This window comes from Notolepis coatsorum (genome assembly GCF_963971535.1).
Source record: "Notolepis coatsorum genome assembly, chromosome: 10".
Lineage (NCBI taxonomy): Eukaryota > Metazoa > Chordata > Actinopteri > Aulopiformes > Paralepididae > Notolepis > Notolepis coatsorum.
The window spans coordinates 109,314,361-109,339,812 of record NC_140174.1 but is presented as its reverse complement, the minus strand read 5'-3'; the positions used below and the strand labels follow the sequence as shown (position 1 = coordinate 109,339,812).

Genomic DNA, 25,452 nt, shown 5'->3' with positions numbered 1-25,452 from the left:
GTCATAAATGTCTATATGAATTGAAAATGGGGGACCCTGATGGAAACAAGACAAACGTCTTTCTCTGGTCTGCATCCCCTTAACAATTGTGTATTGAGCTGTACTGTACTGTACCCATTCTGCAATCTGTTAATAAAATGTTCAATCAATCAATCAAAGTTTGTAGTCACTTGAACTGTGAATTCTAAAAGACAGACACTTCTAAAAGCACCCCTCCCCCAAAGACTAATGAATTGCGTCACCTCCCCCTCCCCTAAATCCCATTTGTCCAATCACATTCTATCACCGCTCAACTGTATGCAGCTTAACAATTGTCTGTCTATCGTCATATTTTTGGCCACAAGTGGCGCTGTTGCGAGTTTGTGGTGGCGCTGTTACAACATTTAGGAAATAGGAGCAGAGAAGAAGATCCCGATTTACAGAGCTAAGATCAACAAGTTAACGTTAGCGCCGCGGTTTGAAACTTTGAAGGTGAGTGTGTAAACTAGTCAATACGATCTTAAACATGTCACAACAGCAGTCATAGTGTATATTTTCAACAATACGTTTGTTTACCAATAGGTTAAAGTGTTTTTGAGTTCGTGTTGGCTTGGCACTGTTTCAACATTTCGATTTAGGTGACTCGACTCAGTCTCGTGTTTTCTGCTACAGCTACAGCTTATCTATCATAATAACGTTACATGTATGGGAGTTTGCAAAGTTTAAATTGTATTAGCTGTTACATTAATACATTGTGTCCTCCTATCTATCTATCTCAAATCTCACTGTCTATCTGCTATGCTTTTATCTTTTACTCAAGTTTATTTGAAATCGAAGACACTCTGACGTCACGAGACCGCCGCCATCTTGGTATGAGGGTAACAAACTGATTTCTACCATCAAATGTGTAAACTGTTAATATGTACCTCAGTTGCGTGTGGGTCAATGAACACACTTGGGTTTATCAAACCGTGGGTTTAGTCTAGATGGAAATAGGGGTCCACGCGCACCCCCCGGAAATGTTTATGCCACCTGATTTTTCTTAATCCTTAAAGTGTCTACTTTCAGAGTCTGCCAGGTGCCAAGCTGAAATAATGTCCGAAAGGCTCAATTTTTAACCCTTTATTGCACCTAACACAAAACCGAAACATTAAAATTTGATGTAGCAAGACTCAAGAGGCATAATCTTTGAAGTAAACAACATACAGAGACAAATGAATGCATTTTCCCATACAATTCTGACCCTAGGAATTCAATGGAATGGTTATTTTTTTGACATTTTACAACATTTTGACTGTATTTCTGGACAAACAGCAAACAAATGCAAGAAATGCGTGTCTAACCAACTACATTTTTATTTTTCAAACGCATAGTGAATATAGTGAATATTTGTTGACAATCAGTTTTTTTTTCAACCCTCCAACTGTTTATTTGGAAATTATATTGGGTACCAAGCTCAAATAATGTCCCAAAGGCTAGTTTTAACCCTTTATAGCACCTAACCCAAAAATCTAAAAATGAAAATATAATGTAGAAGAGTCATAACTTTTGAAGTAGACAACCAATACATTTACCTTTTCATGTCACTACCAACTTGCTGACCTAAACTACTCATCCTCATCGTCACTGAAGAGATCTTCTAATTCAATTTCTTCCATCTCCAGCTCTTCATCCTCATGCTTGTACTCTCCATCCACTTTACCCACAGACAAAGTTATTGTTGGCGTAATCGGTCACCTTGTCAAGGGCTGCATGCTCTTCTGACTCTGCTCTCTGAGCCAGTACCTCAACAAGAGAAGGAGGGAGGATGGGTCCAATTGCCCAGACCGGTTCCAACACCTCCTCTTCTCCTGTCTTCTCCCAGCCCATGCCTGGATCATGTGGTTTTGGGCTCTTGATTATTGCCTTGTCTGCTCTCTTATAGAAGGCTCGCTGGACATGTGGAATGAGACGGACCTTGGCAGGCGTTCCAGGTCTACTTTTGACTTGGAGTCCAGGACTTTGTCAGCGCCGACCATCTTTCTCATCATTTTCACCCGTACTGTGTCAACTGATGTCATCCGTGCTTGGCCATACATAATGCATGTGAAGCTCTCCATCTCCTCTTGAAGCTCATCAGTGACCATCCAGTCTGCACCAAGCTGCCTGAAAGCTTTGTGGAGTTTACGAGTCTTTTCCAGCTTCTTCAGGGGATTCACCTTGCATTTGCCTTTAAAAGCGCTGATACAGTCCTCCCCAGTAAAGTCGTAGAATCCCAGCAGTGTGCTACAATAGTCGGGGCCCAGTAATTCCTCAGCAGCAGGGGTAAAGTTGGCATTCTTGGGGAATTTGGGGCCAACTCTTTTGAATGCCAGCTCTGGCAGCGTCTCGGGAGGCGTGATCTTAAGGCTTCTCATCTTGGATGACCTGTCATAGAGAGGAAGGGTCCTTTTCTTGGTGCTCACATGGCTCTCCTTCACTTCTTGAATCATGATTCCCCCGGCGCTGTTTACCACATTTGAACCATGAACGTTGGTGGTGATTCTGTTCAGGTTGTCCCACTCGCTGTGAAAAACAGTGTTTCCCTCGCCAGTGGTGATTTCAGGGGTCATGTTGGTGGACATCTCATCAAAAGCATTGGCCATGGCTGTCTCAAGTTCCATACTGAAGTCGTATGTCTCCGAGTGTCCTAGTCGTGAAAGGATGGTTGTGAGCTGTAAAGAATAAGATAAACATGTTTTTTTGTATCAATATCAAATACCTGTATGAAGCATAGTTGAGCAATGACAATGTAGGACCTCATAAGCAATAAGTTAGTTGATCACTCACATGTTTGCTTCGATAGAGGTGCCGAAGTGTGGCACACAGGAGGATGTGCTTTTGGAGTTTCACTTCACTTGCTGTTAGTTGCTGCTCGACACTAGGGCTGCACGATTTTGGGAAATAATCTAATTGCGATTTTTCGGACAGATATTGCGATTGCGATTATAATTTTTTTTAAGCAGCCCCACAGAGGTTTATTGTAAAATGCGGCTTGCATCTGGCCTACGCGGTGGGTCTGTTCGGGACACAGAGTCTGAACATTTTTCTTTTTACCTGGGAATCGATACCGGTACGGTACCCAACGGTACCTTTTTTTCCCTGTACTTTACTCTCCCTCTCTGAAGTAAACTTCACAACACACAATCTAAAACCCCTTACCTCCCTCTCCCAAACTGTTCCTACAACAATTTTTTTTATGTTGCATGATCATGTATATTTTGTATTATAATTTTTGTGTTTAAATATCAACATTATCTGGCAATCCTCAGTAAATACTATCAAATGAGATATGAGACACGTGCACACACACACAGAAAAGGAGAATTGCTTAAATTATTTTAGAATACTTCAGCTAATGAAGTTAAATGTTTATTATCAACTATCCAGTTCGTTTTTATAGTGCAACGTTTTTCTACATTAATTGAACCAGTAGAGAGAGATGCCCCCACCCCCCCCCCCACCCTTTCCTTACTCGGCTCAGATGTTTTCTCTGACTTGAGCAGGGTTAGCTAGGAACAGCTTTCTCAAGCTTCGCACCTTGGGCATGGAATGGGCTACAGGACCATTATCCACTTACACCCCAGTCTCTCTTGGTGAATTTAAATCTGTATTACATAACTTCCTACAAGAAGAATGTTGCTGCTTTCTGTAGTCGGGTCCCAACTGCAAAATTACTGTATTACCCTGTATTATACACTTTTACTATCATGTAGACTATTCTGCTTTGTTTTTGTGTTTACATGTGATGTATTGTATATATTGTATACATGCACATTTATTATGTTCTTGTGTGATGTATCGCAAATTTTTATTGCTGTGTGATGTATTGCAAATGTTATTGCTGTCATCTTGGCCAGGTCTCCCTTGCAAAGGAGATCTTGTCTCTCAATGGGACTTCCTGGTTAAAATCTTATTTATTTAATTTTTTTTTAATTGCAGGCGATTTGATAATTGCATCATTACAAATTGCGATTTCGACAAAAAATCGATTAATCGTGCAGCCCTACTCGACACACATCTTGTGTAATCGAATAGACCAGCCTCTGCGTCTTCTCACACTTTTCTTCATCAAGTGTCCCAGTCACCACTGAGCTCAGAAATGGTACAAGATGCTCTGGGAGCAGTTCATCCATTTTCACAGCATCCAGCTTGTGTGCAGTTGGGGGCCATGGTAGCTCCTTTGACTCTTTGAATGCCTTTATAATGTGAGAATTGAGGGTGAGTGCTGCTTCTTGTAGTTAATCAGATGTTCCAAGTTTGTACGCACATTTAACTGCTTCATCTACAGTAATGCTTGAGCTGTATATAAGGTTCAACTCTAGAATATTCACTATGTGCTTTAAAAAATGAAAAGGTAGTTGGTCATACACACGTTTGGTCATTTCTTGCTGTTTTTGTCCAGAAATACAGTCAAAATGTTGTCAAATGTCAACAATAACCATCCCCTTGAATTCCTAGGATCAAAATTGTGTGGGAAAATGTATTTTCGCTCTGTAAGTCGTCTACCTCAAAAGTTATGCCTCTTCTACATTATATTTTCATTTAAAAAAAATTGGGTTAGGTGCTATAAAGGGTTCAAACTAGCCTTTGAGACATTATTTCAGCTTGGTACCCAATATAATCTCAAAATAAACACTTTAACATGAGCGGGCACACACTCATGTCGCACACACGCACACTTATGGCCAAAGGAAAGGACACTTTAAATTAGAATAACAGGAACAGTGTATTGCACTACCAAAGCTAACTAGCATGTCACACATGCGCTGTAAATAACTATGTACAGATACCGAGATGTCACTCCATGTTACCTGCTATCTGTTACTGCACAATGTTGTTTCTTCTTTTGATTCTATTATATGTACCACTGTATTGCACATCGTTGCGGGCAAGACCACCCGCATTTCATTGTATACCTGTATGCCGTGACAATTAAAACTCTTGACTTGACTTGACTTGGAGGATTGAAAAAAAAAAATATTGTCACCAAATATTCACTCTATGCGTATTGTATTGTATTTTTTGTCCAGAAATACAGTCAAAATGTTGTCATGTCAAAAATAACCATCCCATTGAATTCCTAGGGTCAGAATTGTATGGACAAATGTATTAATTTGTCTCCATGTTGTTTACTTCAAAGGTTATGCCTCTTGCTACATCACATTTTAATGTTTCGGTTTTGGGTTAGGTGCAATAAAGGGTTAAAAATGGAGCCTTTCGGACATTATTTCAGCTTGGCACCTGGCAGATTCTGAAAGTAGACACTTTAAGGATTAAGAAAAATCAGGTGGCATAAAAAGTTCCGGGGGGTGCGCGTGGACCCCTATTTCCATCTAGACTAGTTTATTTAACATCTAGTTGTGACGTGACGACAAGAGCAGGTTCACAGTAGCGAGGCAGTTTGTAAGCAGTAGTACTACAGGTACGGTGGCTCGTAGTAGACGATAGTCAAACTGGATAATCATTTAGCCAATGATCTACAAAATGCATGCGTTGAGCTCCGTTTTTATTACATGGAATTATAAACAAAAGGTCAAGAGCAATGTGTTTGGTTAGCAGACATGTCCAAAAAAGGAGTAGAGGGAAGCTAAGCTTATTGATCCCTACCCCCTTACATTTATGTTTGTTCTTCCATTAATTTGACTAGATATAACATAATTTAGTATAGGGCTGGGCGATATGGAAAAAAATCATATCGCGATAACGATATGATAATTTTATTTTATTTCTCGATATCGATAATTATCAAATTGTTATAAGTATAAAAAAAAAAAACCCTTTTTTTTTTTTTAACAACAGATGTTTGTTTATTTTGCAGAAATTCTTTGTCATTGCCGCCATCTTCACCCTCACACTCCAGTTCTCAGGCTGCAGCTGGTTTAAAAGCTAAAGTAAACCGGCTTCTCTGCTGGCTGTGGCTCCAGAGGAGTTGAACAGTTCTGGCTCTGCTAGTTTATTTTCGATCTTTTGGCGCTTTTTTGGTGGACAAACCACCGCACTGTGACTCGTGACTGGAGTCTAGTTCTGCTAGCACACATAGCCTACTGTGTACAGATGGTTTCAAAATGTATTTTAAATTAGAAAGCAAACAAAATAAATGGACAAGAGAGAAATAAATCTGAATTTGGTCAGTATTGTCATTTGGACAAGCAAAGCCATTACTTTAAGTTGCAGGCAAGAAAGACAGTCTGTCCACTGTCTCTGGTTTTAAAACTGCCCTGTTGCAGGTAAAAAAGGAAAAAAAACATTTTTTTATTTTTTTTTTATTTCGATATTCGATATCGATTATTAAAATATATCGCGATATTTATCGTTATCGTTATATCGCCCAGCCCTAATTTAGTATATTACAATATAGAATATACTTTTACTTATACCGGTATTTAAAAGAGAAAAATCAAATAAAATTGATTCACTTGACAGCAGTGAATATAGTACAGCACTACATAACACAATATAACATAACTTTGTTTATCCTCATTACTCATTTCTGTATTTCTCTAATGTGTGTTTTTTTTAGCTGCTTTTTAAATTGTGCTACATGTTTACTCAGTTTGATGTATTCAGGTAAATTATTCCACAACTTCACTCCACACACCGATATGCACATGCTTTTCAGCGTAGTGTGTACCATTTGTTGTTTAAGATTCCCTCTCCCTCTTAAGTTATATTCTCCTTCCCTGTCTCTGAACCATTTTTGAATGTTGCCTGGGATTAGTTTGTATCTGGCTTTGTATACAATGAGGGCAGTTTTTAAATCCACTAGATCCATACATTTCAATGCTTGTAGCTTTATAAATAAGTTATTAGTGTGTTCATAATATCCTACATTGTTGATTATTCTTATTGCTTTTTTTGCATGGTGCATATTGGCTGTAGAGTGCTTTTGTAGGTATTACCCCACACCTCCGCACAGTAGCTCATATAGTCATATACCATAGGAAGAGTGTACAGTACAGTGTATACAGTGTTTTTTGGTTTAGAATGTGCCTTATCTTGCATAAAACACCAACACTCCGTGCCAATTTAGTCCTGACATATTTGATATGAGGTTTCCAGTTGAGTTTGTTCACGGTATCCATAATTTCATTTTTATCCGTTTTTCTCAAGAAGATGGTACTTGTGTTTCGTTATATAAAATAATTAGAAACACCTCCCCCTTGTGGCGGGGTTATCTCCTCTGCCAGTTTACATTAACAAAGAATCTGTTGAATCTTTCTGCCACCTCATTTTTCTTACTTACTGACTTTCCCTCATCTATAAATTAATCTGGAAAGCCAGAACTGTTGATTTATTTCTTAGAATTGAGTTTCGAACCTGTCCATCTCACAACTGATGTCTCTACAGGTGTGTGTGCGTGTCGTGGTGGCTTGGGGCGCAGCGACACGAGAAGGCCTGAGCTCAGTGTTTTGGGCACATGTAGTGATGCAAGATATATCGGCCGCTGATATAATATCGGCCGATATGGCCGTTTCTTTACACATCGGTATCGGTCCGATATCAAGATTGGGCCGATATAAAAAATTATTATTATTTTTTTTACATGTTTTGGCCTTAAAGGGGAGATGAAGCGTTAAACAATATGAGCCTAGTTTGTTTGTTGTGTACCTTGGGTAAGACATGGTCCTATAATCAAATGTGAAATCCTGCTTATTTGTCTGAAAACTCGTATTCAATTTAATATTTAATATATTTATTATTGTTGTGAGAGTAAGAATGCTTAAGTGCCTGTAGTAAACTGTGCCGTACTGTGTTTAAGCCAGAGCAGCAGACGGAGGACCTGTTGGTTCTGACCGAGTCCTGGTTCTGCCTGCTGTCCCACCAGCCCATAGACATGTTCCGGGGAAATCAGCACACAGCCTGAGCTGCACTGTGGGGCGATGAGCATATTCACTGAGTACTGAGCACAATGTTGCCACTGTCTCCTCCATAGACATATATAAAGACTAGATGACTCACTGGCCAAGTTAGTAGACAACATTGTCCTAATAAATTAAATGAGTCATATAAATCTTCAATTGCAGCAGGGACCTCAACAGGGGCCGCACCATTGTGCAGGGCTGGGGGTTTTCAGCACATTTTATTATCATAAAATGTGTTTCTTGATATGAAAATGTGCTTCTTGATATGAAAAGTATCTGACTGATGCACCTAAATTATGTATTTCTGTTTGTCTCAGGTGATGTGATTACTCAACAGTTTGGGGACTTTCTGTCTGTTGAAGCAAGAGATAACGGCTTCCTCGCCTACGGGAAGGCTGGGTCCTGGTCCTGGCCCAGCTCATCACAAAATCCAACACCCTCAGGAAGCGCCAGAGAAAAGATGGTGGAACTAAAAATGGTTGAAGCAGAATTGGAGAAGAGGGCCATAGAACTGCGATACATGCCCCCCACATGACATTATATACATTGGAGAGTATATACATTTGAGGGGGAAGAAACTGTACATTGGAGGAGGTGGGGGTTGAGTAGGTGGGGCGGGGGGGGGGGGGGGGGGTAACTGTTCATTGGAGGGGGTTGGGTTATAGTCCAGTCATTATAGGCCAGAATTAGGCTAAACCTAGGACAAATTGCAACATTAGCAAACTCAACTGATTTTGTATCCTCAATATGTCTTTAGTGAGAGAGAAAAAAGTCCCAAGGAATCCCATCATGGGAAATGTGTTTTTTTTCAATGTTTTGTTACCCCTATAGTCCAGTCATTATAGGCCAGAATTAGGCTAAACCTAGGACAAATTGCAACATTAGCAAACTCCCTCAATATGTCTTTAGTGAGAGAAAAAAAGTCCCAAGGAATCCCATCATGGGAAATGTGTTTTTTTTTCAATGTACTTGATTGCTGGCAGGATCACTGACGACACTGTCTTTCAGAGATTGTGACGCGTTCAAATTTTGAGGTAGCTCAAAAGTAAAGATACCATTTGATTCTAGACAACCTCGGGTTTCCAATGAGACCAACCATGTCATGTTACCTCATTGGAAAGGGGGCTACATACCTAATTATTCAAAGTTAAGATGATTTTTTTTGGGGAGGGAAATATGGCCATCACCATTTTTCAAATGGTCCCTTGGCCTTCTACCTCAATATATGTTAATGAAATGGGTTACATGGGTACCTACAAGCCTCCCCTATACAGACATACCAAATTTATGTTAAGCCCATGTAGTTTTGTGCAAGAATCATGTAGTGTTTTGCATGCTGTACAAATATGTAGTTTCCGCCTATTATAAAAACCCCCATCTCCATGGACCTATCCCCACGGACATAAACCCTTGAGCCCCATCCTCGTGGACTGAGCTCCACAGAGCCTATCTACTAATATTCCAAGAAGAAAAAAATTTCTTTATCAAATGTTTTGATTAGTTCTAGCGTGTATGCTAATTGGTGCATATCAAATAAGATAATGTGTGATTTGCATGAGTAAACAGAATAATTCAATGAAGTTGTGATTGACTTTTTTTCTTGTCTTTGTGTGTGTAATCAGCTTGTGAGTTTTTATAGTGATATCTAAAAGTAAAATTTTCACCACTGTTATAATCGATATGAACATATATAGGTCGTTTTCAAAACTTTCCCATGATGGGATTCCTTGGGAGTTTTTTTCCCTCACTAAGGACATAATGAGGATACAAAATCAGTTGAGTTTGCTACTGTTGCAATTTGTCCTAGGTTTTTTCATATAATGACTGGACTATTAGGACATTTACAGAGGCCAGTTTCGAATTGCCGCCTCCAGTAGGTTCTCCTTGAGAGTGGTTTTGAAAGTGGGTAGTGATTCACATTCCTTTACAGCTGTGGGTAGGGCGTTCCACATTGATGTGGCATAATGTTTGTTTGTTATGTTTTAATAAACATCTTTGGACCATGTGTAAATTTTTTATTCAAATACAAAAGTCTGGTGCAAATTTCGCTTGAATACGCTCATTGGAAATACATTTACTGAACAAAATGTTGATGTGTTCAATAATTATTTCCCCCACTGTACACTGCTATCATACATAGTTATATGGGTTATATGCAGGTGTATAAGTAGGTATATAGAATTATTATGGTTATATATGCTGTAAATATAAATTAATACTCTTGATTCCAGTCCAGTTCTGCTTGTGGAGCAGACCTCAATCACACTAATCTGTAAATTCAACTAAATTTATTTATTTAATAAACATTTATATGTAAACATGCCAGATTGTAGCTATAAACTCATTTCCATCTACAAACTTTAACACACTTGGGTGGTTACTGTATAAAGTAGTAAGTCACTGGATGGTAACCTGGTTACTGTATTATTAAAAACGGTAAGTCACTATGGTGAATATTAGGGATCGGCCGATATCGGCAGTAAAATGTGATATCGGAAAATATCGGTATCGGTAAAAATTTTTTTTTTTTTTTTTTTTACATTTATTTAACCTTTATTTACCCAGGCAAGCAAGTAAGAACCAATTCTTATTTGATTTATTGTCAAAAGTATGCATGTTGGTTTAATTCAACAACAAGAGATATGTAATGTTAATTTTTACTTTTTTAATTATCATATTTTGCACAGATAATGCTTACATTTAGAAAGCCTTTTGAATGCATCCAGTGAAATTATTAATTACCTGAAATTATTCAGTTTTTTTGGGGGGAAACCCTGCATATATCGGTTGATATCGGTATCGAAATTAAGAGTTGGACAATATCGGAATATCGGTATCGGTAAAAAAGCCAATATCGAGCATCCCTAGTGAATATAAAACGTTAAGTGGATGGTTACTGTATAAACGGTTTCCATCTAGTCCCTTTGCAGGTTGATGTGAACACAAAACATGCAAAGAACATGCAATACAAAGATAATAAACGTACATACTAATTGTGTAGTAGTTAGTTATTATTGTATTAATATTCTACAGTATCGGCAGATCGCTGCCATCTCAAATGAATCTTCTGTACATCCCTGCAAGAAAGCCATTGAGAATATATATAGTGTGTTATTTAATTTCTTTAATCCATATGTGTTGTCTGGAAGCACTTTGCCGTATTCTATTATAATATTTTTTTTGTTTGTGTTGTATGTTACATACGTCTGGTGGCAATCAATTTCCCCATTTGGTGATTAATAAAGTATATTCTCTCAAATCATTTTCAATTCTCCGTTTTCTATCAACAAATCTCGCATATCCTTGTCAGACAGATTGCCATACATTCTAACAACTTCAGCCATTTTTCTACTATACTACTGTAACGTTGAATCTTGGGACGCAACTATATTTGAACGGAACTGCAAACTTGAACCACGGCCGCTGTCCGCCCCGCCCCCAGACTTCAGAATGACCCAATCAAATGCGCTCTGTCATTGAAATGCAAATACCAGCATCTGCGTCATGTACCACGCCCCTAGACGTCCGCCCCCAGACGTTGCTACTCATCCCAGCTAGTTCATTCGCAGGTTGCGAATGAACTAGCTGGGTACCCAACTAGCTCATTCGCAAAATGATCCTTGCGAATGAACTAGCTGGGTACCCAACTAGCTAGGTCATCTTTGCGAATGAACTAGTTGGGTACCCAGCTAGTTCATTCGCAAAATGATCCTTGCGAATGAACTAGCTGGGTACCCAGCTAGCTAGGTCATCTTTGCGAATGAACTAGTTGGGTACCCAGCTAGTTCATTCGCAAAATGATCCTTGCGAATGAACTAGCTGGGTACCCAGCTAGCTAGGTCATCTTTGCGAATGAACTAGTTGGGTACCCAGCTAGTTCATTCGCAAAATGATCCTTGCGAATGAACTAGCTGGGTACCCAGCTAGCTAGGTCATCTTTGCGAATGAACTAGTTGGGTACCCAGCTAGTTCATTCGCAAAATGGTCCTTGCGAATGAGCTAGCTGGGTACCCAGCTAGCTAATGTGTCAGCTAGCTGGGTACCCAGCTAGCTCATTCGCAAGGACCATTTTGCGAATGAGCTAGCTACTAGCTGAGGCAAAATTTGGTGTAAAGCCTATGGGACAAAGCCGGCTAGTTAACTAGCTAAGACACGTGCTACCTAGCTAGCTGGGTACCCAGCTAGCTGACACATTTGCAACCTAGGTAGTGAGCTAGCTCATTCGCAAATGTGTCTTTGCGAATGAGCTAGCTAGGTACCCAGCTAGCTAGGTCATCTTTGCGAATGAGCTAGTTGGGTACCCAACTAGCTCATTCGCAAAATGATCCTTGCGAATGAACTAGCTGGGTACCCAGCTAGCTAGGTCATCTTTGCGAATGAACTAGTTGGGTACCCAACTAGCTCATTCGCAAAATGATCCTTGCGAATGAACTAGCTAGGTACCCAGCTAGTTCATTCGCAAAGACACATTAGCTAGCTGGGTACCCAGCTAGCTAGGTCATCTTTGCGAATGAGCTAGTTGGGTACCCAGCTAGTTCATTCGCAACCTGCGAATGAACTAGTTGGGTACCCAGCTAGTTCATTCGCAACCTGCGAATGAACTAGCTGAGATGAGTAGCAACGTCTGGGGGCGGACGTCTAGGGGCGTGGTACATGACGCAGATGCTGGTATTTGCATTTCAATGACTTGATTGATTGATTGATTGATTGATTGATTGATTGATTGATTGATTGATTGAAAAGTGTATTAACAGATTGCAGAATGGGTACAGTACAGTACAGCTCAATACATACAATTGTTAAGGGGATGCAGACCAGAGAAAGACTTTCGTCTTGTTTACATCAGGGTCCCCCATTTTCAATTCATCATAACATCATAACATCATAATAACATAACATCATAACATTCATTTAACGTTATGCAGTGTTTGTGAATGTTAAATGTGGGGAATGTTTGTGCTGCTGTGACACATTAAGCCTTGGCTCACCCTTGAGTTACCATATTGTGCTTCCTTTATGTTAATAAATATCATTTTTGTTTACAAACCTGGTCATTTTGAGTTACCATATTGTGCTTCCTTTATGTTAATAAATATCATTTTTGTTTACAAACCTGGTCATTTCTGTCAACCAATGAGCTGACAGAACCACCCTCCACCCCCAAACACCCTCTGCTCCGCCCCAAAACAGCCCTCCGGTCCACCCCCAAACACCCTCCGCCCCCAAACACCATCAGCTAGCTGGTTAACCAACTAGCTCATTCCCAAAATGGTCCTTGCGAATGAGCTAGCTAGCTACCCAGCTAGTTGATTCGCAAGGACAACCTAGCTAGCTGGGTACCCAGCTAGCTCATTCGCAAAGACATATCTGCAACCTAGGTAGTGAGCTAGCTCATTCGCGAATGTGTCTTTGTGATTGAACTAGCTGGGTACCCAGCTAGCTAGGTCATCTTTGCGAATGAGCTAGTTGGGTACCCAGCTAGTTCATTCGCAAAATTGTCCTTGTGAATGAGCTAGCTAGGTACCCAGCTAGCTAGAAAATGGGAATAAATGTTAAAACGGCTTGCCATAGTAGCGGTAGTGGTAGTAGTAGCAGTAGCAGTAGTAGTAGTAGTAGCAGTAGCAGTAGTAGTAGTAGTAGTAGTAGTAGTAGTAGTAGTAGCAGTAGTAGTAGTAGTAGTAGTAGTAGTAGTAGCAGTAGCAGTAGTGGTAGTAGTAGCAGTAGTGGCAGTAGTAGTAGTAGTAGTAGTAGTAGTAGCAGTAGTAGTAGTAGTAGCAGTAGCAGTAGTGGTAGTAGTAGCAGTAGTGGCAGTAGTAGTAGTAGTAGTAGTAGTAGTAGTAGCAGTAGCAGTAGTAGTAGTAGTAGTAGTAGTAGTAGTAGTAGTAGTAGTAGCAGTAGCAGTAGTAGTAGTAGTAGTAGTAGTAGTAGTAGTAGTAGTAGTAGTAGTAGTAGTAGTAGTAGCAGTAGCAGTAGTGGTAGTAGTAGTAGTAGTAGTAGTAGCAGTAGTAGTAGTAGTAGTAGTAGTAGTAGTAGTAGTAGTAGTAGTAGTAGTAGTAGTAGCAGTAGTGGTAGTAGCAGTAGTGGTAGTAGCAGTAGTAGTAGCAGTAGCAGTAGTGGCAGTAGTGGTGGTGAACCCTGGAGTGCCTGGCAGCAGAATCTGTCTCAGTAGTACTAACTCCTCCTGCCTCGCGTCACGCCACACGCCACCCATCGCTCAGGGAGAACCCATGGCTCTGTCAGCACAGCCACAGGCCACTAACACCCCCCTACCCCCCCCCCCCCTCTCACCCCCCCCTCCCCAAGGTGAGTCAATGTCTCAAGGTCAAAGGCGGAAGCCAGGAATTGGGGTGGAAGAGAACTAATGAGATTTTCATTCTCTCTCTCTGCTCCGGACCGGTCCTGTCAATCTGCCTCCTCCCGGCCCTCCGGACCAACCCACACACCTTCCTCTCATAGCGGGGAGAGGGTAGAAAGAGAGTGAGGGAGGGGAGGGGAAGGGGGGGGGGGGGGGGGGGGGGGGGCGCAGAGGGAAAAACCTGTTTATTTCCGAACAGGCCTCTTAATCTATCTGGACTGGGCGTAATAGGACATTTGCATGGCTAGCACAGCGAGGTGTCAGCGATAACCAGGGGGTTGTGACACCCCCCCCCCCCACTCCCCCCTCCACCCCCCCTCCCCAAATATGCTGAGCTTTCTCTAACCTCTCATCAAACACGCTGATCTTTATGGACTGTATCATATTGTGCCGTAATGTGGTTTATTGTCCACAGAATAAGCTTTTCTTAAAGGTAATTGGAAAGCGGGAAATGGCCGCTATCGGCTGATTTTTTAAAATACATTATTCCTGAAATGTGGCTTGTGTAATGACCCTGTCGGTGTAAAACCTGAGATTTATCTTGGCAGCGGAAATTGATCCATTTCACCTTTGTCTAATGGAAATTTTTATCAAGGATTATCTGTTTATGTAAATGAGCGTTGCCCTGGAACGCTGGGGATAAAAGGAGGGGGGGTGGGGGGCGGTTAATCTAGGGGCTCTTGACACGTCAGTCTGGACATAATGCATACAGAATTCATCTCTATGGAGGTATGTGAGTTTGTGTGTGTGTGTGTGGTGTGAGAGGATCCCGCAGTGGGAATGTCATTTTGGACTTGGTTTCTCCAAAGATATTTGCCACATTTCCCCACATTCCTCTCACCTGTAAAACAACGAGCTCAATCGATCAAAGCAGGTGAAGATACTTAGCGCAAGTCTTATTCCAGGCCCGACTGAGACCCACTCACTCGTGGAGCATTAAGGCTCTTAACACACAGTCAAACCATAAAACCACCCTTTCACACCCAGCCTCACTCTGCATGGCATTACACGCTCCTTCAAACATGTGCCATGTCATCCACAAAATGGATTACACATCTCCATATTCACCAACTACACCATCAAATATGAACCGGGTGAAATGTTCCCAGTGGTGGTGGTGGTGATGGTGGTGGTGGTAGTGGTGGTGGTAGTAGTGGTGGTAGTGGTGGTGGTAGTAGTAGTAGTAGTAGTGGTAGTAGTGGTGGTGGTAGTGGTGGTGGTAGTAGTGGTGGTGGTAGTAGTGGTAGTAGTGGTAGTAGTGGTGGTGGTAGTGGTGGTGGTAGTAGTGGTAGTAGTGGTGGTGGTAGTAGTGGTAGTAGTGGTGGTGGTAGTAGTGGTGGTGGTAGTAGTAGTAATAGTAGTAGTAGTAGTAGTAGTAGTAGTAGTAGTAGTAGTAGTGGTGGTGGTAGTAGTGGTAGTAGTAGTAGTAGTAGTAGTAGTAGTAGTAGTAGTAGTAGTAGTAGTAGTAGTAGTAGTAGTAGTAGTAGTAGTAATAGTAGTAGTAGTAGTAGTAGTAGTAGTAGTAGTAGTAGTAGTAGTAGTAATAGTAGTAGTAGTAATAGTAGTAGTAGTAGTAGTAGTAGTAGTAGTAGTAGTAGTAGTAGTAATAGTAGTAGTAGTAGTAGTAGTAGTAGTGGTGGCAGCGGCGGACTCAGGCTGTTTGAAGGGCAGGGGTGAAAAGAAAAAAAGGGCACCTACTGCACAACATGGGACCCCATCAGTGAGCAAAAAGATATGATGCGTCATGGATGGTGAGATAGTCTTCATCCTTGATTAAGATTAACATTAGAATAACATAGACAATCCAGATTAATAGTATAACGCACCTCTATGATAAAAACACACAGGGAACAATACACCTTTCAAATGTTTATTTCACCTCATTGTCATGGTGTTTGAAAAGTAGATTTATCATGGTGTTTGGAAAGTAAATTATCATGGTGTTTGAAAAGTAGATTATGGTGTTTGAAGGCCTAAACCATTGCTGCAGTGGTACAATTCTCAATGCTAAAGATATCAGTGAGGAATATAAATATTTGGGAAACAGCATTTTAATATGGTCTGGGTTGAAAAATAGTGAACCTATTCTTTAAAAGATATTTACAACATATATTTTACAGGATATAAAACAGTTTAACAGTTAAAGTTAATTTGAGTGCCGTTGAGCTTCTTCCTTTCTCTCTCCTAACTCTCCTTCTCTCCTCATGTCCTCTCCTTCTCTTCTCCTATACTCCCCTTCTCTCCACCTGTACTCCCCTTCTCTCCTCCTGTACTCCCCTTCTCTCCTCCTGTACTCCCCTTCTCTCCTCCTGTACTCCCCTTCTCTCCTCTCCTTCTCTCATCATGTCCTCTCCTCTCCTTCTCTCATCCTGTCCTCTCATTCTCTCTTCTATCTCTCCCTCCCCACTCTATATCTTCCCCATTCTCTCCATTAAAGTTAATATATTGTACCTGGATACTGGCTGGATCAGTGGGATATTTTAATGGCAACAGGAGAGCATTCAAGTTATTTGTTGATGTGTCATTTGAATCATTTCTCCCCATAGCATCATCTGCATTCTCTTTCCTCAATTTCTTCATCATTTCTCTCCATAGAATCAACTGCATTTTCTTTTTCCTCCACTTCTTCATAATTTCTCTCCATAGAATCATCTGCATTTTCTATTTCCTCCACTTCTTCACCATCTCTCTTCCTGATATCATTATTTCCCTCTTGAATATCTCCATCTTCATTGTCTGTACTGTCTTTATCTAAGGTGGAGCAAATACTATTTGTTTTATAATAGTAATATAATTGTACTGTATATAATATTCGTACTGTAGCCTACAATGTTATAATTGTTCCTGATTGTTCTCTGAGGCCTCAATCTCTCTCCTGCTCAAGAAAGACAAGGACCCTCTTCTATGTGGCAGCTATAGACCCATTTCACTTTTAAATGTAGACTTAAAAATTCTATCCAAAATCCTAGCCCAACGTTTACAACAGGTATTACCAACTTTAATCTCAATCGACCAAACAGGATTCATGCTGGGTAGACACTCCTTTCATAACACTAGAAGGCTTCTTAATATCCTCAATTCCCCTAACTCTATGTCACCAGAAGTAATTGTCTCCCTGGATGCAGAGAAGGCCTTTGACAGAGTGGAGTGGGGCTACCTCTTCTTTATACTGCTGAAATTCGGTTTTAGCCCTGACTTTATTGCCCTAGCCATCGAACCACTGGCCATCTGGTTAAGACAGGAAGAGAGGTTTGAAGGCATCACACGGGTCGGAAAAGTTCATAAACTGTCCCTATATGCAGATGACCTCCTTCTAACCCGACCGCCTCTCTCCCTATAATTCTTAATATACTGGACAAGTTCGGGTTCTACTCGGGCTATAAGTTAAACCTTCATAAAAGCGAACTCTTTCCAATCAACTCCTCAGCCAAAAAAATACCCCAGACTTTCTTCCCCTTTAAGTATACAACAGATGGATTCAGATATCTAGGGGTTAACATCACCAACTCAATCCAAACAATGTTCTCGAAAAACTTCTCACCTCTTCTTGAAAAGTGCAAACTAGACTTCAACAGGTGGACACTGTCTCTAGTGGGCAGAGTCAATTTAATCAAAATGGTAGTGCTACCAAAGTTTTTATATCTCTTCACCCATATCCCAGTTCTCATTAAGAAGTCGTTCTTTAAGACACTCGATCGATTAATAAGCTCCTTCCTCTGGGGCAATAAGATCCCACGGATGAGGAGATCAATACTACAACTCCCTTAAGAGCTAGGGGGACTGGCACTGCCTAACTTCCAGCACTACTACTGGGCGTGTAACATACACAAACTTTTATATTGGATGAGGGGCACGACACACAACTTATGCCCGGTGTGGGTCGACATGGAACTCTCTTCCTCTAGATACTCTCTTCGCTCTCTGCTGTGCTCCCAACTCCCTATGTCGGTTACTGGACTCTCCGCAAACCCAATGGTGGTCGACTCCACAAAAATTTGGATTCAAATCAGGAAAAGCCTCGGCCTCCATAGGGCCTCTGACCTCTTCCCCACTTTTAACAATAATTTATTCCTGCCCTCTTGCACTGATTCTTCCTTTCAAGTCTGGTTTGACAAAGGGATAACCACTTTTAATGATCTCTACGACCAAGGGACTTTCATGTCTTTTCCAGACCTCGTAAAGAAATTCGACCTTCCCAAATCCCACCTGTTTCGTTTCTTCCAAATTAGGCACTTCACACAGAACCAGAACCCCAAATTCCCTAGTCGGCCCCCTGAAACCCTTATAGACTCACTAATGGTTCTCAACCCGGAAAAAAAACGGCTAATCTCCAAATCTACAACCTGACTAGCTCCGCTACGGATACCCCAGGAACCGGCCCTAAGAACTCGTGGGAGCAGGAGCTGGGAATTGAATTGTCTGATGAGTATTGGAGTTGGGCATTGGACTCTGTCCACTCATCTTCCATCTGTGCGAGACACGGCCTCACACAGTGCAAGGTTATACACAAAGTCCACTATACAAACTCGAGACTCTCTCGAATGTACCCCAACATCTCTGACGCATGTAATAGATGCAAACAATCCCCTGCCGATCACACCCACATGTTCTGGTCCTGCCCCAGCCTTGCCACATTCTGGTCTGAAATTTTTTAAACTATCGGCACAGCCTACAACCTTTCTATCACCCCTGATCCTCTCGTGGCCTTGTTCGGTGTTCCTCTGCAGCCTCTACCCTCCAAAATATCACATCCTGTTCTTGCCTTCTCCACTTTATTGGCCAGGCGACTTATTCTTTTTAAGTGGAAACATACTCAACCTCCATCTCACAATAGGTGGGTTAAGGAACTACTATTATCTATTAATCTTGAAAAGCTCAGATTCTCCCTCAAAAGCTCTATTGGCTCCCAGAATACCTTTGAGAAGACTTGGAGACCCATTTTAAAGCACATAGAATCCTTGACATCCCTGCCTGGTTGTGACGACTGAGTCCCGCCCCCCCCTCTGTTTTTTCCCTATTTTTATTTATTTCTTAAAATGTTTTGTCTTTTCATCTCAGTTATATTAGTATCATAGTTTTTTTTATTTTTTTTTTCACATATTTTTATTTTGTATTTTCATGTATTATATGTATGTTTGTTGTCGCTCTTCGTGGGGGGGGGGGGGTGTGGTGGGATTAGGGGATAGGAAAGGGAAATGGGGGGGGGAAGAAAAAAATGGAAGATGTATAATATGTATAACTGTCTGCATAATTTTGAAAACTCTTACAATAAAGAAAGTTATAAAAAATAATAATAATAATTGTTCCTGATATCATTATTTCCCTCTTGAATATCTCCATCTTCATTGTCTGTACTGTCTTTATCTAAGGTGGAGCAAATACTAGTTTTATAATAGTAATATAATTGTACTGTATATAATATTCGTACTGTAGCCTACAATTGTGAGGATTGGTCCGATTCCGCACGCTTCAAGGTACCACTTACCTTCGTGCACCTGAAGTGAGTTCTAATCAGCTCGGTGGAGCCCTTATATACTCTGGTGTTCCTAACGTTCTGTGTCGGGTCGTTTTGGATTACCACTGGCTGCTGCTTGTTTCCTCCCGTGTTGTACCTCGTCTGTTTTTCTCCAGAACGTCTATGGAAGTCGCCGCTGTTGCTTTTCTCTGCCATCCGTTGGATCTCTGCCTCATAGACCGCTTTGCGCAATTGCGCCTTGGTGAGTTTTGGAACATACTTTTTTTGGATACTCTGTTTTTCTTGCATTTTCCTGGACTCGGGACCTTTCTGTTTTTTGTGTGTTTGGGTAACACTGAAGAGGAGCCGCTTGTTGTTGTTACTGACTCAGCTAAACAATTCTGGACTGCATTGTATTCTGTTCGCTCGTCTTGTTGACATTATCTCTCTCTCTGTTTTCCCGAGTGGATCGTCAAGTAGCTGCAGAGCCGCAGAGTCAGAGGCGCAACGCCACAGTGCCGTCTCTGCTCTGAAGACGAGCTGCAGAGCCGCAGACAACTCTGCCAAGAACATTTCTCCCCTTGTGCTTTTTGTTGTTTTCGCTCATTTCTGCTTTGTAAATAAATACGCCCTGGTTTTTGGCTAACTCTGAACTACCTGTCTGTGCCGTGCTGTTGGGGTTGTTTACAAACCATAACAACAATGTTATAATTGTATTATAAAATAATATGTCATATAGCACTACCACCACTAGCCCTCTTGCCTTGATTGGAATAAAAAGGGTCTATGGTTGGTCAATTTAAATGTTTAAGACACATTTTTCTGTCCAAAATAAGCATTATTGACCATGTTAGCACCAGATTCTCAGTTATAATCCAAACTATGGCTCTGTGAGACAAGCTTGAACATGTATCTAGTAGTGAGGACTTACAAATACATACCTGTATCCTTATATCCTCCATTACTATTGTTGCTTTGGACCCAATTTTTCAAAGAGAAGCTGCCTCTCGCAGCATTTTTCAGCTGCTTTTTAATATTCTTCCGATTTCTTTCTCTCCTTGGCATTCTGTAATCATAGAATATAGGCCAATGCTAAACCCACTTTTAAACCTCTTATTGTAACGTTCTGGGTTCTCGGGTCTGGTTGACCTGAGATCCAGGCTACCATCCTGTCACCTGTCACTTTCCTCTCCCTTGATTGTATTATTGGTGGTCACCTGGTATTGGCTGTCACTCTGTGGAACGTGTGGAATGTCTGGTATGTTGCCCTCAAATAACTCCTGTCTTCTCTGTTCCTCGTCGGCTCCTCACACAATCTCCAGAACCAGTATGCGGCGGTACCAAGAGACAAGTGCTGCAGTAACTAGCATTCTATCCTTTTGTTCTCTGTTGATCAGTACTCCTATTTACCTAAACTGCTCTACGGTTGTTACTAATAAAGAGGATACCCGAATTGTGAAGAACGAACCTACTCTCCGTCTCCTTATTGCCAACCACTATTGGAACTCTACACTCTTACCTGGTGCCATCGTAACAGAAGAGCCGACCAAGATGAGTTCCACGGAGGCGATCTGGGCGGAACTCCAGACACAGAAGGATGGTCTGCGAGTGGTAGTGGAGCGTCAGAAGGAGGTGGGCAGCGAGCTGGGACGCCTGGGCAGTATATCCGGTACTGCCCAGAGGATAACGGATTCGGCCCTGGCATCGGCCAACATCGCTCGACAGATGGCTGCCGGGACGGGGGCTACAGGAAGTCTTTCGTCGGAGGATGCGGCTTCCAACAGCGAAGGAGGGCGATCGTTTCCAGAGGAGGTTCGGGAGCCGAGGCTGACGCTGCCTGGGCGCTACGGGGGAGCCCCGGAGGGGTGTCGAGAGTTTGTCACCCATGTGTTCGCTTATATTCCAGCTCCAGCCACGGTCATTCCCTTCCGCCATGTCCCGGGTGGCCTACATCATCACCCTTCTCACCGGCCGGGCCCTTTCCTGGGCTACGTCAGAATGGGAGAGCGGGTCGATGATCTGCCACGATGCGGACGCCTTTACCGGGGAGTTAAGACGTGTGTTTGACACTTCCTGTGTAATTTCCATTTATCGCTTGCCGGCAAGGCCTCCGCACCGTGGCAGATTATGCCATTGATTTTTACACATTCTGGCCCGGGAGGCGGCCTGGCCCGAAATACCCTGCTGTGTTCTGTTTGTCCAGGGGCTCTCGGTTCGCATGAAGGATGAGCTGTCAGTTTGTGAGTTGCCGGAGCACCTGGATGGCATCATAAACCTAGCCATTAAGATGGACAATCGGCATCGGGAGAGAGGACGGGAGAGAGGATCAACAGCGTCTCAGCCTCAGGTACGATTCCCTTTCTCTTCCGGTGCTGATCCCATTCCGCGATACACAGGCGAACCACTGGGTGACGAACAATGCAGTTGGGAGCGCTGCCGCTCTCCGACACCGAGAGGAGGAGGTACGTGGAGCAGAAGCGTTGCTTCCGGTGTGGGCGGATCGGTCACCGCTTCGGCAGTTGTCGGGCTGAGTCGGGAAACGGGAGGGCTCGCTAGGCTCCGGAGAGGCTTTAGCAGGTGGGCTCCTTTCTCCTTTCACCCGGGATTTCCGAAAAAAAATTGAGGTTATTGTGGGTTGTGGGGAGACTTTCAAAAGAACAAGGGCATTGGTGGATTCGGGGGCAGCGGGGAATTTGATTCATGTGGGGTTGGCTGAACAGTGCGGTTTAGCCTTAGAGACATTGCAGGTACCTATTCCGGTCCAGGCGTTGGATGGACAGCCACTGGGTGATGGGATCATTACCCAGAGGACGGCGCGATTACACATCCAAGTGGCCGGTGGGGGGTGGGAATGGGTACAGTTTTATGTCATCAGATCTTCCCAGTGTGTTGTTGTTTTGGGTCATCCGTGGTTAGCCGAACGTAATCCTGTCATTAAATGGGCAACAGGTGAACTTTCGGTGGGGAGTGGCGTCGAGTCGTCCCCCGGCGAGGGTTTACCTACCCCTTCTTATTTTTTGTCTCCCTCTTCTCTCTCCAGGATGGTGGTGAGCGTTGCAGATTCTGTCATACCTCCTAATCCTGATTTAATGGGTGTGACCGAGATCTATTGGGACCTTGCGGATGTTTTTAGTAAAGCGCGTGCTAAAGCACTACCGCCTCATAGGTCATACGACTGCCCCATTGATCTTCTACCCGGCGCCTCTCCACCCTGTGGGCGTATGTTCTCCCTCTCTCGCCCTGAGACTGTGTCTTTTTTTTTTGATCATATTTTTTTATTATTACTTACATGAAACAAGACAACACATTAATCACAATCACAATACACAGAACTTCACAGGAAAATAACAAAAACAATAATAATACAGAATATAACAATTTATAAATTATAAAGACAAAAAGAAAAGAAAACAGAGTTCAACCTTTTTAAATTTTTAATTCAAAATTCAAAATTCCAGGGGTACTATCTAATAGATGACCAATAGCGAAGAACTAGCTAAACAGCTGCCCCCCAATAAAATCCCTAGTTAAATTCAAGACATCACAAAAGACAAGACAGACAAGACATTTCCTCCTCCCCCTCCCACGAGACCGCCGGACTCCCCCGAACAAGCACCCCAACCCCCTGGGAACACAAACCCCCAAAATATCTGACAGACTATGCCAGGAAGCGTGAATATTAAAGGCAACCAACTTGTGTTCAGCTTTTCTCTGATTGGCCACGACCCCCCGCCCCCTTTTGCCGCGAACGCGGCAGGCAAGCGGCAGCGGTCCCAAATGAAATCCATCAGTGGAGGAAGCGGCAGCGGTCCCAAATGAAATCCATCAGTGGAGGCTGCATCAGTGGAGGACGCAGGCTGCTGACTGATTATGAAATGAATGAATGACGCACGGAGCATAATGTATAATGTTATTTCGCGGCGTTTGTAACGTCATAACATCAGTGGAGGACGCAGGCTGCTGACTGATTATGAAATGAATGAATGAAGCGCGGAGCATAATGTATAATTGAAGCGCGGAGCATAATGTATAATGTTATTTCGTAACGTCATAACATCAGTGGAGGCTGCTGACTGAACTAGAAACTGTACGCTGTAACATTATTATGTTATTTCGCGTTTTTAACAACCAACTACCAGATTCACTCGTCACTGTACATCACTTCTGAAGTATAAACAAACTATACTGCTGTGACGATTTTGAATATCTTAACATGTATTTACGCCCATACAATTTTTTAGATGAATGATTGTGGATATAATATAGAAAACACATCATTATGATATTGTCAGATGGCGTTGTCAGATGTGTAGAATTCACCTACTTACAATTATTTTCATATAAAATACAATGGTGAGTGAGAAATGTATCTCCAGTGATAAAACCCAGTGCTCTATGATACACAGCGTGGATGGGCTTTCAGAGGGAGAGGCATGCATGTACATAATTTCACCATAATCAAATACAGACATAATTGTGGATTATCTCGTATATCTGACATCTCGAGTCTGACATCTCGTATCGGTATCGGTGCATTCTTAAATAGTTCAGTTCGTTCAACGTTTAGCTGTATAGGGTTTCCTCTAAATAGACCATTCAAGTAAATTGACCGCAAAATATAAATGGTCACTCTCTGCCGCGTCTGCCGCGTCTCTCAGCGCGGATAAGGGCGTGTGCTAGGGCGGTCACGTGGCCGTGTGGCCAATCAGAGAAACGCTGAACGAAAAGCTGAACACAAGTTGGTTGCCTTTAATATTCACGCTGCCAGGAAAGGGAGTGACGAGGAGGACAATACACCTACCCCAGTTGAGTACTACTACAGGGTAGTCAGTGGGGTAAACCCGACCTTTAAAGAGGCCACACTGTCCCCCGAAGAGGGCAGACAGACCGTGGGAGGGAAATGGGTGTATTCAACCAAGTTACCAGAGGGCAGACAGACAGTGGGAGGAAAATTGATTGATTGATTGATTGAAAACTTTATTAACAGATTGCAGAATGGGTACAATACAGTACAGCTCAATACACACAATTGTTAAGGGGATGCAGAGCAGAGAAAGACTTTCATCTTGTTTACATCAGGGTCCCCCATTTTCAATTCATCAGGACATATATGACATACATGACATACAGATATACAGTACTGCTACATCTATACATTTATGACATAACAGATTTGCAAATACAATACTGTTTGTGATACAAAAAGAGTATATACATTTGACGTAAAAACTGTACATTGGGGGAGGTTGGGTAGGTTGGGTGGGTGGGGGGGGGGGGGGGGGGGCTGTACATTGGAGGTGGTTCGGTGGGTGGGGGGGGGGGGGTTGGGCAGGAGGGGTGGGGGGGGACACTGTACAACTGTACAAGCAAAACTGTACATTGGAATATTGACAACCATACTTGGTCATTTACTGTACATTGGAGGGGGTTGGGTTAAGACATTTACATGGGCCAGTTTCGAATTGCAGTCTCCCGTAGGTGTTCTTTGAGAGTGTTTTTGAAAGTGGGTAGTGATTCACATTCCTTTACAGCTTTGGGTAGGGCGTTCCACATTGATGTGGCATAATTGCGAAACGTGTTTAGTCCCTTGTTTGAGCCGAATCTGGGTTTAACATGATTTGTGGAGCTCCCTCTGGTGTTGTGATCGTGGTATTCACTGACCTTTGGGAAGTATTTTGACATGTACATGGGTACCTTGGTCGTGTAGTGTATCTTGTAGACTAGGCCCATTGCAAGTTGCTGTACTCTGTCGTCTACTCTAAGCCATCCAAGGTTGTCAA

General features: G+C 42.3%; 1 long non-coding RNA gene across 1 annotated transcript; it reads left to right on the top strand.

The window, feature by feature from the left end:
• The first annotated feature begins 387 nt into the window (after nt 1–387).
• On the top strand, nt 388–8,450 carry LOC311235888. The gene is made up of 3 exons (XR_014620175.1): nt 388–471; nt 800–857; nt 8,180–8,450. It is a non-coding gene; the product is annotated as an uncharacterized lncRNA (long non-coding RNA).
• Nucleotides 8,451–25,452: the final 17,002 nt, after the last annotated feature.